Source organism: Rhinolophus ferrumequinum, chromosome 6, assembly GCF_004115265.2.
Source record: "Rhinolophus ferrumequinum isolate MPI-CBG mRhiFer1 chromosome 6, mRhiFer1_v1.p, whole genome shotgun sequence".
Classification (NCBI taxonomy): Eukaryota; Metazoa; Chordata; class Mammalia; order Chiroptera; family Rhinolophidae; genus Rhinolophus; species Rhinolophus ferrumequinum.
Genome location: NC_046289.1, coordinates 26,505,133 through 26,516,282, shown reverse-complemented (window position 1 = coordinate 26,516,282; position 11,150 = coordinate 26,505,133). Strand labels below are relative to the sequence as shown.

At 48.8% G+C, this 11,150-nt stretch overlaps 1 non-coding gene across 1 annotated transcript; it reads left to right on the top strand.

Moving 5' to 3' along the window:
- The first annotated feature begins 4,233 nt into the window (after positions 1–4,233).
- On the top strand, positions 4,234–4,340 carry LOC117024357 (U6 spliceosomal RNA). Its single transcript, XR_004423427.1, has one exon. It is a non-coding gene; the product is annotated as a U6 spliceosomal RNA (small nuclear RNA).
- The last annotated feature ends 6,810 nt before the right edge of the window (positions 4,341–11,150 follow it).

Genomic DNA, 11,150 nt, shown 5'->3' with positions numbered 1-11,150 from the left:
GGGCTTCCCAAGAGACACCGCAGTGTACCACTTGGATGCCAGGCGTGTTCTCTCCTGCCCCCATTGTGTGACAGCAGCCCTGCCTCCTTCCTCCTGATGATCTCGGTCAATTATCCCCAACCTGACGGTGACTTCTATTTTTGTCCACTGGTCTCTTAGCACAAAGGACCCAAAGCGACTGGGTGACACCCATAGCTTAAAGTTGAATGAGACTCTTTTAACTATATCCCCTGGTGGAAGTTTTCACCCTTTGAAAAGAGGTTCTTTAGACCCACAGAGCCTAAAGCTGTAGGTGTAGGAAGCACAAATCCCCAAGTGGGTCATTGGTAAAGGTGTTAAGCGGAGCCATTCCCATTTCTACCCATTGGTTCCCAGTCTCATGTATTTCGCCTGTGGGGGCCACAGAACCATTAGAATGATCATTGATTTAAGATGTATCCTGCATCCTGAAGGATGGTGCCTCATCCTCACAGGATATCATTTCCAAGCTGGTACCTCAGCTCCACTTAAAAGGCCACTCGATTGTTCTATCGGGCCAGCAGCTTCTACAGTACACGATAGGACCAGTGGGCCCATGGTCATGTGCCCACTATTCCATCCACTTTGCTGGAAAGCCCCTCGGTCTGATTCGGTGCGCCATAGGGTCCTGAGGCATAAGCCCTCGAATGATCATAGCACTGAAGCACTGCAAGCAGGAAAGGCAAGACCCATACCTAGAACATGGGTCAATTTGGGTGAAGATAAATAACTGCCCTATCTAGAGTGGGAGGGGTCCAAGGTAGACAACTTGCCATCAGGTGGATGGTTGTTCTTGAGATGCATATTGTACTAAGGGCTCAGCGGTGGTCTCTAGCACTCAGGGTAAACATTTGGCAGCATCAGTAGGTAGACTGACCTTGGTGAATGGAACCCCACCGTGTTTCTCCCATTGCTGTCACCATGGCTGTGCCTTTCATGCACCCGTTTTGCCAGCACAGGAGTGAGAAGATGGCTGACATAAACTGGCCAGATCATTTGGACGACTTGATTGCTGAGTGCCTCTTCTATAGTGGATACTCTCTGGTGGCCAATAACATGCATTCAGACATCTTCACACTCCACATCCATGTATCTATCCATGTGTCTTTACCCTTTCCCTGACTTTCTTCTTTTTCTCCTTCTAGGCACCTGACCAATCAGCCAAGCCATTTGCTACTCCCATAAGTTCATGTTTTTTCTGACCTCGGGCCTATTCTATTTCCACATGAAGTGGATGACTAGATAGCCTAGTTACTGCCGTGTAATGATTTCTCTTCACTGTCGCGTCCAGTGCAACACGGGCAGTGAGGGTACGAGAAGGGGCCGCTTTGGGTTAAGTTTTTAAGAAAGAAAGAAACAGACTTTATGCAGTTAAATCTCAGAAGGCCAGGGGTCTCACAGCTCTGAAGGACAAGCCCAGAATAAAGCCGGCTGGAGGTTTTATTGATAAGTGTACAAATACAAGAAAGTAACATTGTTTCTTACATGGTCTGTGAGACTCATACATCATAGCAGAAAAAATACTTACTCCAATCACCCTTTGTCTGTCAACAGCCGAAGCACAAGGTCCCGTGATGTCTTCATTACGGTATGTACCCTCTCAGGGACAAGTCTCTCATATTGTAACAGTTCCGTTGAGATAAGTGGAGAGAACTGATCTTTATTGTCCTCGTGACTTCTCTCACAATCAGGTGAGAGAGGAAAGCCAGAGTCAGCAATGGCTTTTCCCAGGCAGTGGGGAAGGGGAGGCAAGGCTCTTTTCCGTATCTTCTAAGGCAGCTCATTGGGGGTCCCCACTCGGTTTCTCCTGGCTTGAGTTGTCCCCCCCCCCCGTGGGGAATCTTACTTGTCATTGGCTGCAAACCATCTTTTGGGGACCAGACAGAGAGACATAAGATGTAAAACATAGAGATAAGCAAAGTCCTAAAAAGGCACAGTCTCACAGACTTTTCTTTCCTTAAGGAAAGACACAGGGAGACAGTCGGCTAGGCTGCTGTGTAACTACCCTTCACTACTGTCTTACAGGTCCACCCGACTGGGGCTGTATTGCAGCAGCAGTCCATTTCTGGATTGCATCTACATACAGACCAACCCATCTGTGAAACAAACTTGGCTGTTTTCCTCTTCTGTAAGTTGATTATAAAGGACACATCCCCACTCCCTTGGCCATAGGTGTGAGAAAGGCACCTGTGAGAGAAAGGCACCTGTGGGACAGTGAATGACATGGGAGGGTGTCTGGGCCATCTGCTCATGTAGCCTACTTATGCCCTCTGTCCCTGCTCATGTCCAGTGCTCCATGCACCACTTCCATCTTAGGATGGATTGCTGCTGGGCCTACTCAGACTTATGGCTTAATGTCTGACAAGTCACGTGGTCAAATACTCTTTACCAAGGCCCAGCAGCAAACCAGGAGCTGTTTTCGAAAGGCAGCTCCGTGTTGCAAAGCCATGGCCTTACTCCAGAACCCTATGGATCTACATTGTGATTCTCCAGATAGGTTTATATAAACTCGCTACAGATGCCTTTCCCATCATAGATGCTTTGATACCATAAGATCCAGCAGGTTGTATGGACCAGGTCACAAGGCTGTTTACACCACATTCTGAGCTGGCTGCAGAGATAAACTCTCTTATCCAACTTTATAGTGTTTCTCTCGAATCAGCACCCTCAGATCCAGTTTCATATGTATTCCCCTTACTTCTGCTAGTACACATTGGCAGGGTCTTCCAGCATCTTCAAGGTGTAGTCAGTTGCCTTTCTCCCTCAGCAGACTCAGCACTTCCCTGGCCAGGTGGTGATGTGACTTGACCAGTTACTGGCCAAGCAGCCAGGAGGGAAGTGGGAACAGATTATGAAGGGGATAAGCAGCCTTTGAGTCATTCTCAGGCAGTGGGAGATGGGTCACATCTGCAGGTTCGTGTTCAGGGGATCTTGGGCTTCAAAGTTCTCAAGAGTATCAAGTTGAACTGCAATGCAGTTAAAACAAAAGTGTCAGTCAATCTCACAGGGAACTCGAGAACTGCCACGATCCCCATCTCAAGTCTCAACTCCTTCCCAGCTAGAGCCCTCACCTTGGCATGCCTAAGTTGAGGATTCAATCGTCTCTGGATCTCTGTTCCCTTAAGTTGAAAATTCATTCTTCTACCCATTATGTCCTGGTCCAAGCTTCAACTGCTTCTGCTCTCAGGCTAAAGATGAGAATCCCTTTATATGCTACCAGGGAGGCTCCTCTGACTTTGACACTTTGCTTTGAATAGGTAATTGTCCTCAGCCTCTTGCGGTCTTTCTCCAGTGCATTGAGAGCCTCGACCTGCCAGGGGTGAAGGAGTTGCAGAGGCTCACGGGATGTCCAAGATCGGACTCAACCTAGAGCAGTGGTGACTGAGTTCTTGTCTCTGTGCAAGAAGGAATTCAAGAGCGAGACAGATGCAGGAAGAGAAAGTGGTGTGTTGAAAATGAAAGTACACACTTGAGAGAAAACTGCAGGGGAACTCATAGAATGAGTTGCTCTGATAAAATCACCATCAGGGTTTTTCATCTCTCTCAGGGTGGGAATTGGTGACGTCCCCGTTGACATGGTTCATTCATCTTCTCCCTCTGGGCAGGACCCTCTGTTTCCCACTTTTTCTTCCTTGTTTGGTTCCTCTGGAACTGTCGTGGTGTCAGATGCATGATGGAAGTCGTAGTAACCACAATGTAAATGAGATTATAATGACATTAAAATTAGCTACAGATCAGGTCAAGATCATAGGGATCAGCCTAGCTGGATGAAACTGGTTCTTGTTGTTTTTCTCCAGTTGCAGTTACTGGATACAGTCACTTGTTACTTGTGTAACCCATGAAGCACCTCTGGAGGGGATTGTCACTGTCCTCGGCTCCATATCCTGCCCGGAAGGAAGCAGCAGGAGGAGGTGAACTGAGACACAGTCACAGCAAAGGTCTCAGCCCATCCTGTGGGCCGCTCTGCAGCTTCAGTGCTCCAGCAGCGTTACCTCAATGTGAGGTGCAGAGGCTGGAGCCACCCCTGCCAGCAGTGATCAGTTATTAGATATGGGTGCCCCCAGGAGGAGACTTAACCTTAGATAAGTAGCTTCCTTTGGAAGGAGGGCAGTTTCTGGGGAGGGACTTAGCTTTGAGCGGTTAAGGGGAACGAAGGAAAATCTGGGTGGTGCACAGCATCCATTACATTGACTCAGAATAAAGAAGAGGCCTACGGTGCTCGCTTCGGCAGCACATATACTAAAATTGGAACGATACAGAGAAGATTAGCATGGCCCCTGCGCAAGGATGACACGCAACTTCGTGAAGCGTTCCATATTTAAAAAAAGAAAAAAAAGAAGATGACGAGGAGGTCTACGGATAAGAGAATGACTTCTGGAAGAAGAATTGACAGGACACGTTGACCAGATAGCATAGAGTTCTTTCACTCAAGAACATTGAATACCTTCTCTGTGCTCGGTGCCGTGTTTAGATACAGGTTATGGATAGTAAAGGTCCCAGCCTCAAGGAGCTCACGACTGGGAACCAAAGACCGACAGAAGAATCAGTACAGTGCCAAGATTTCAGTGTACGACATCAATGGGGGAGGTGGCTAAAGAGACAAGACAATCCTGAGGTGTAATGGAGCTTTTAAATTAGTGTTGCTGCTCATATTTTTCCTCCCTCTAGAAACACCCAAATACCCCGACTCTAAAGGAGACAACTTCTTCCTGACAGACTAAAGTACAGACTAGTGTTAGCGCCCATCCTGCTGGTACCTGCCCTATCAACGGTGACACACACACCCGCATCCCCCGGTGTGAATGGCACGGCACGCGAGGTTGGGAGAGCTCGACTATGGACTGTTAGAGACTCCCATGGCAGGGCCAGTGGGACCCTCACACCTGGCAGTAGTGTGTTGAGGAGTGGCCTTTCCTTCTGTTCATGAAGGAAATGAGAGCTCCGAGTCAAGAACGCTCCCAAATCTCTGCCAATGGAAGCGCAGGGGTGGGGAACAGTGGCTCTGCCTTTCAAGAGTCTCTCACATAAAATGCCACAAGATGGCAGCAGGAGCTCAGCCCACACGGGAGAAGTTGCGTTGATACCCCTGACACACACATGTTCCAGATGAGGTGTGAGGAACAAAAAAAATTACTGAATGGCAAGGCTCTGGAACCTGTTTAAATCAGGGGTCTAGACAACAGATCTGAAACCCTCCCAGGTGCGCACATTTATACTTTGACGCCTGTACCTATTTACATTTGCCCCATTTGAGTTCTTTCCTTCGGTTAAATGGGGGCCCGGCAGTCATAAATCTTAGTATCAAGATTGCCCTGTAAAACATCCAGGTCTTGCTGAAACATGTTGTGCAAAGTGCTTCCTTTCCACTGTTTCACTGAACCTCTCAAGAGACTTCACTCGGGGCTGGAAAGCTGGTGCTTCTCACAGGACCCGAGAGGAACATTCGGAGTGTGTCCGCAGGCCATTCAGCCTTTCCCCTCAGGAGAACCAAGTGGCAGCCTATGGAGCTCAAACAGCAAACTGCTCTGCGTCCACCTTTGACAGATGGGGACAGGTGACAGTGGTAAGTTGAATGTGCTACAGTGAAGGAAGCCAAGCATCTTCTATTCTTCTAGTACCTCAAAGTGATTTTTCTTGTCCTGGGCAGTTTTCTGATGACACTACAGCCGCCAGCATCTCCTTATAGGAGCCTCGGTGCTATCGACCTGCTCTATGGATGTGTGCCGGCATGCCTCCCCCGCCATGGTCTTAGGGCAACAGACAGAAACCACACCGCGTGGCTTAACAGAGAATGTAACCTGAGGCAGTGGTTATACAGGTGAGGGAGAACAGAGGGTGGACAGGGACCCCTGAAGGAACAGGCCTGGTCATTACAGAAAACGGCTCCTAGCAGGAGTTGGGGGGGCCACAAAAGCAAGAAATGGGGGTTCTCAGAACCCAGTCAGTCGGAGGAGGGTACCTTCTGAGCTGCAACTTCAATTTCTAAGGAGGTGGCTCTGCCTGGAGCCTCGGGCACTTCTGAGGTGACATGCTCCTCCTGGGGTGGCAGGTGGGGAACAGCTGAAGACTGAAATGGGCCTTTTGGTGAAGTAATGTTGAAGGTAAGCAGCTGTCCCTTCTCCCTCGTAACTTCTACTCTCTCGCTAGCCCTTGTCAGACCCCAGGAAGGAGCCAGCTGACAAAGGAGAAAGGTGATGTGCAGCGTGTGGACGGAGGTTTTGGAGCTGGGAGGTGACAGACTAGCCACCAGCCCGGAGGTCTGCGCTGAGTGGCCTCAAGGCAGGCCTGTATTGAAGGGCAGAGATGCCTCCCAGCTCGTGATAGAGTTATGCCAGGAGAGAGGGGAGAGCCCTCCACACCTCAGAAGGTGTGGGATGTGTAGGAAAGGAGAATGACTACGGAAGGTGTTGGAAGGCTGGGACCCTGACCCTGGGTCTGCTGGCACAGGCAGCTGAGCGGCCTTTTAGGGACCCCCCAGGCATGGACAGGGGCCACCAGGGGTGACCCTGGGCTGGTTGCAGACCAGAGGAGCCCCCTTGGATGCCTGGCCCTGTGTAAGACCCCAGATTCTTTGCTCATCTTTGGGGGGCGGGGTAGAAGAAGGCACTAATAATGACAGGGTGTATTTCTACCAGCCCGGAGGGATGAGGGTTTCTGGTCCAAATTAATTTGATGTGAAGAGAGTAACATAATATAAATGTGTTAACAGATCTGAGTTTCCGGAGGTCCTTTGGGCGTGACTGATGACCACATGCCTGGGACACTCAGGCCTCACCCGCAGCCGTTGGTGGTTATGGGTGGCCCTGATGGGTGTTTCTGGATGCTTTGCAGAGGAGGAGGGAACTCTGGGCCATGATAAATTCCTTTCATGTAAATGAAATAAAATTCACAGCTGCTGTTTATTGAGAGCTATTCTGTGCCACGTGCTTTCCACCAGGGCTTCCAGCCTCAGCACTTTGACATTCTGGGCCCAACAAGTCTGGTCATGGGGGAGCTCCCTGGTAGAGAACCACTGACTTACACTCATAACTCAATCCTCAACAACCCTGTACTATTACCCCTCCTTATTTTTTTCTTTTATTAAAAAAAAAATAACTGGTGAAATACAGTAAAATTTAGCTTCTTAACCATTTTTGTGTCTTTCAGTGGCATTAAGTACATTCACATTGTTGTGCAACCATCACCACCATCCATCTCTAGAACATTTTTCATCTTGCAAAACTGAAATTCTGTACCCATTAAACACTAATTCCCCAGCCCCTGGCAACCACCATTCTACTTTCTGTCTCTATGAATCTGATTAGTCTTGGTACCTTACGTAAGTGCAATCATACAGTATTTGTCCTTTCACTTAGCATGACGTCTTCGAGATTCATCCCTGTGATAGCATGTGTCAGAATTCCCTTCCTTTTAAGGGTAGATAATATTCCACTGTATGTAGAGACCCCATTCTGTTCATCCACGCATCCACTGAGGGACAGTTGGGTTGCTTCCTCCTTTTGGCTGTTGTGAATAATGCTGCTATTACAGAAAGCAAACTTTTTTGACAGAAGCGAAAACTGAGGCCCAAGGGGTGAAGTAACTTGCCGCCAGTTCCACAGCTAGTAAGTAGCAGAGCTGGGATTCCAGCCAAGCAGTCAGCTTCAGAGACTGGGCGGCTGACCGTCCTGAGAGCCATGCTCGATGCACAGACGAGCACGGGAAAGATCCCCACTCTGTTACCATCTCCTCCGGTCAGACCCATTACTGCTCAGCTGGGAGCTGAGTCTGCTTGACAATTTAGAAAGATGATGCAAGGGGGTTGAGAACTGGAGGATGATTACTTTTTTTGTTTCCCCATCAAACTTTGAATCTTATTTTATCCCTGGAAGACTTGGGTAAGATCAGGAGGCAGAGCGATTTCTTCAGTGCTGGGCCCTCCACAGGAAACTCCCACCATCGGTAACTTCTGTTCATCAGTGACTCCCACCCAGCTGCCTGATTGGGGCTCACATACGTGCTTCCATATACAAAAAAGAACAGCTATTCTGCATTCCTATCAAGCCTTTCCGTTAAGAATCCTTAAACAGGCTCATTAATGAATTCTTCCTTGCAAGCTGACCACATGGCATGGACCTATTATAAAAGATGTATGTCGTTACTGTTGGAGGGGCGGGCAAAGAAACCAGTCTTTCCATTCTTTCACCAGTGCTGAACAAAAGTGTATATCTAAAAAAATCTACAAATTTTAGAGGTGAAACATTTGTGGTTTGAGCTTTACGTCAAGGTCCACCACACTTCCTAATGAGTCAGCTCCTTGTCTGGATAGCACTTGTGTATCAGACATTCGCAAGAAGCCTCTGACTCTTCAGGTCTGCAGGTTCCCAAATATCAGATTTTCAAAATGTAGACTGACCCATGGTTTCACCACTTCCCTTGGTTTTGAGTCAAGACAGGAAAAGGTCCCTATGAAATCTTGCCACTACTGACAACAGGAAACATACCAACTGTCATACAGGAGACCCTGCTTGCTGCGCCATGTGTCGTGCGGGGCGGCCTGCGGGGTCTCTGCTTCCGCTCGCCACATAAAAACGCAGGACACGGTGAGGCCAAACAGGAACACCCACAGAGCCATAGGTAGGGGAGTCACACCACTATACTCTCGCTGGCGGCTGGGTTGGAGACACAGGAAGCAGGAGCCACACAATTCCCAACCCTCACTGTGCCGCTTGCAGGCTCAGCCACCATCTTCTTGCTAGCTCCCATTTTTTGCTAGCCTAGCCACGGCAGTTATATTAGTGGCCAATGGCTCACTGGTTACAGCTGACGGCCAACTAGCCACAGCTGATGGCCATTTGATCACAGTCGATGGCCATTTACTACCTGAGCCAGCTCCTTTCTATGTGAGGCCGAGAGCCTGGAAACTGCTTTTTGGGGCTCTGTCCCCACACCAACCTGTGTCTACAGTCCTGTGTCTTTTGCCCACAACCAGGGAGGCCACCTGGTAGGCTCTCCTTCATGCCTCCTTTGCTGGGTCCTGAAAGATGTTGCAATCAACACAATAAGAGAAGGCAGACTCTCATTCTTCCCTCTCCCTCCACTCAGTGTCAGCAGTTTGCAGACAGAAAGCAAACTCAGTTCTTTCCATCTGCAATTGTCCAGTTGCAACAGGAGAAAGAGTGAAAACTGGAGCTTGCTATGCTCTCTCCCCAACTTTTACAAAAGCCTGGCATCTGAGAGATCTGGTAGCCTGGTTACAGGATAATGAGGTAATGGGGGCCCACAGCACCTGTATCCTGTGAGGTCTCAGGGCCACCGAACCACACAGGACACTTTGCACTGTTGTGCTCTTGTCTCCTGAATTGAAAAAATCTCCTTCCCCATCAGCCCAAGATATTCAGAGCTTGGCGTTAACTATCTATGGTGTAACACAAAATAACATGTGGTCTTTGTACCCAGTTCTTGACACAGAGTTCCTGAAAACCCTTGAAATTTACCGTCTTGTATGCTAATGAAATGATTTATTGTGTGTATGTGTGGGGGAGGGGCGGCGGGGGGTGGGGTGGGTTAGCTTCAGGACAGGGTCTAGTCACCAGAAAAATTAACCACTGATGAGGTTAGTACTTTCAGCCCCTCCTTCACTCCCAATCCCAGGAAGAGGAAATGAGCTGGAGACTGAGTTCAATCACCAATGGCCAATGGTTTAATCAGTGATACCTGTGTAATGAAATCTTCATTAAAAACCCTAAATGATGGGGTTGAGAGAGCTTCTGGATTGGTGCATACATTCCTGTGCTTCGAGGGTGGTGTAGCCAGAGAGGATATGGACTCTGTCTGCATGCCTTCTTTGCCCTGTACATCTCTTCCATTCCGTTTGGCTGTTCCTGAGTTGTATCCTTTATAATAAACGTGAATGTAAGTAAATTGTTTTCCTGAGTTCTATGAATTGTTCTAGTAAATTATTGAACCTGAAGAGGGGGTTATGGGAATCCCCAAATTTGGTCAGGCCTACAGGTGGCCCCTGGGATTTATAACTGGCATTTGAAGCGGGGGCAGTCTTGTGGGACTGAGACCTTAACCTGTGGGGTTTGTACTAACCTCAGGTAGTGTCAGAATTGAATTGAAGGGTTGGATGCGCAGTTCGTTGGATTATTGGTTGTTGGTGTGGAAAGAATACAGATTTCAGGTCAGAGAAAAGACTACCTGTTGTCTCACCGAACAGTGGAATTGTTAAACTACAGTCTGTTTCTACCAAAGTTTTTCTGTTTTGTAATTCCGCGTTTCCTGGAAGCTTGGGTGATTAACCTAGGTTGTTACCTACTCCCACTGACCAAACTGACATTTTGGCTTGGCAGTTTTTTGTTGTGGGGGGCTTCTTTCGCATTATACCATGTTAAGCAGCATCCCTGATCTCTAAATGGCACCAACTAAAAGTCCCTGCCTCCCTGAACAAAGTGTGATAATTCCCTTATGACAAAAGCTGGACTGGAAGGGAGGAGTCCTGGGGTTTGGTCCTGGCTCTGTCCCAACTCCCTCTGTGACTTTGGGCAGGGCTACCTAGCCTCTCGGTGTCCTCGACTGTAACATGAGAGTGGCAGACCAGATCAACCTGATTTCTGTGCAGCAACAAAATGCTCCACTGCTGTGCTTGTCTTACCTGCCGAAGTAGAAATTAAGCTCATTAAATGCTTTGACCTGTTATTCTGTCAAGGCCCCGTCTGTCTGAATGGTTTGACCCTGAGTCTTCCATTTCACATAGTGAGGCCTGCAGGGACCTGCCAGGGGGTCCATGTGGCAGGCAGGTGCTGCTGACAACCTGGAAGAGAATCTACCCGGGGACCCTGGCTTTGACTGTGTTATGGCATCTCGTGGGCTGAGTGACAACACTTTTCGCGCGGCAGCCTTCCCTGACAGCCCATCCCAGAGTGGTGCCCTTGCAAGGTGTGTGCACGCGCACGCTCAGAGGTCATTGTGGGAATCCAGAAGGACCACCAGGCAGACACCCAGCAGGGACGCCTACAGCTTAGGCTTGTGGTTGTGATGATTAAGTGAGTCGGTACAAGGGGAGGCCAGAGCCGTGCCTGGCCCCATGTAAACATAATGCATGTGCTGCTAACATTGCGGCTGTTATCCTCGTGTCTGGTCCAGAGATG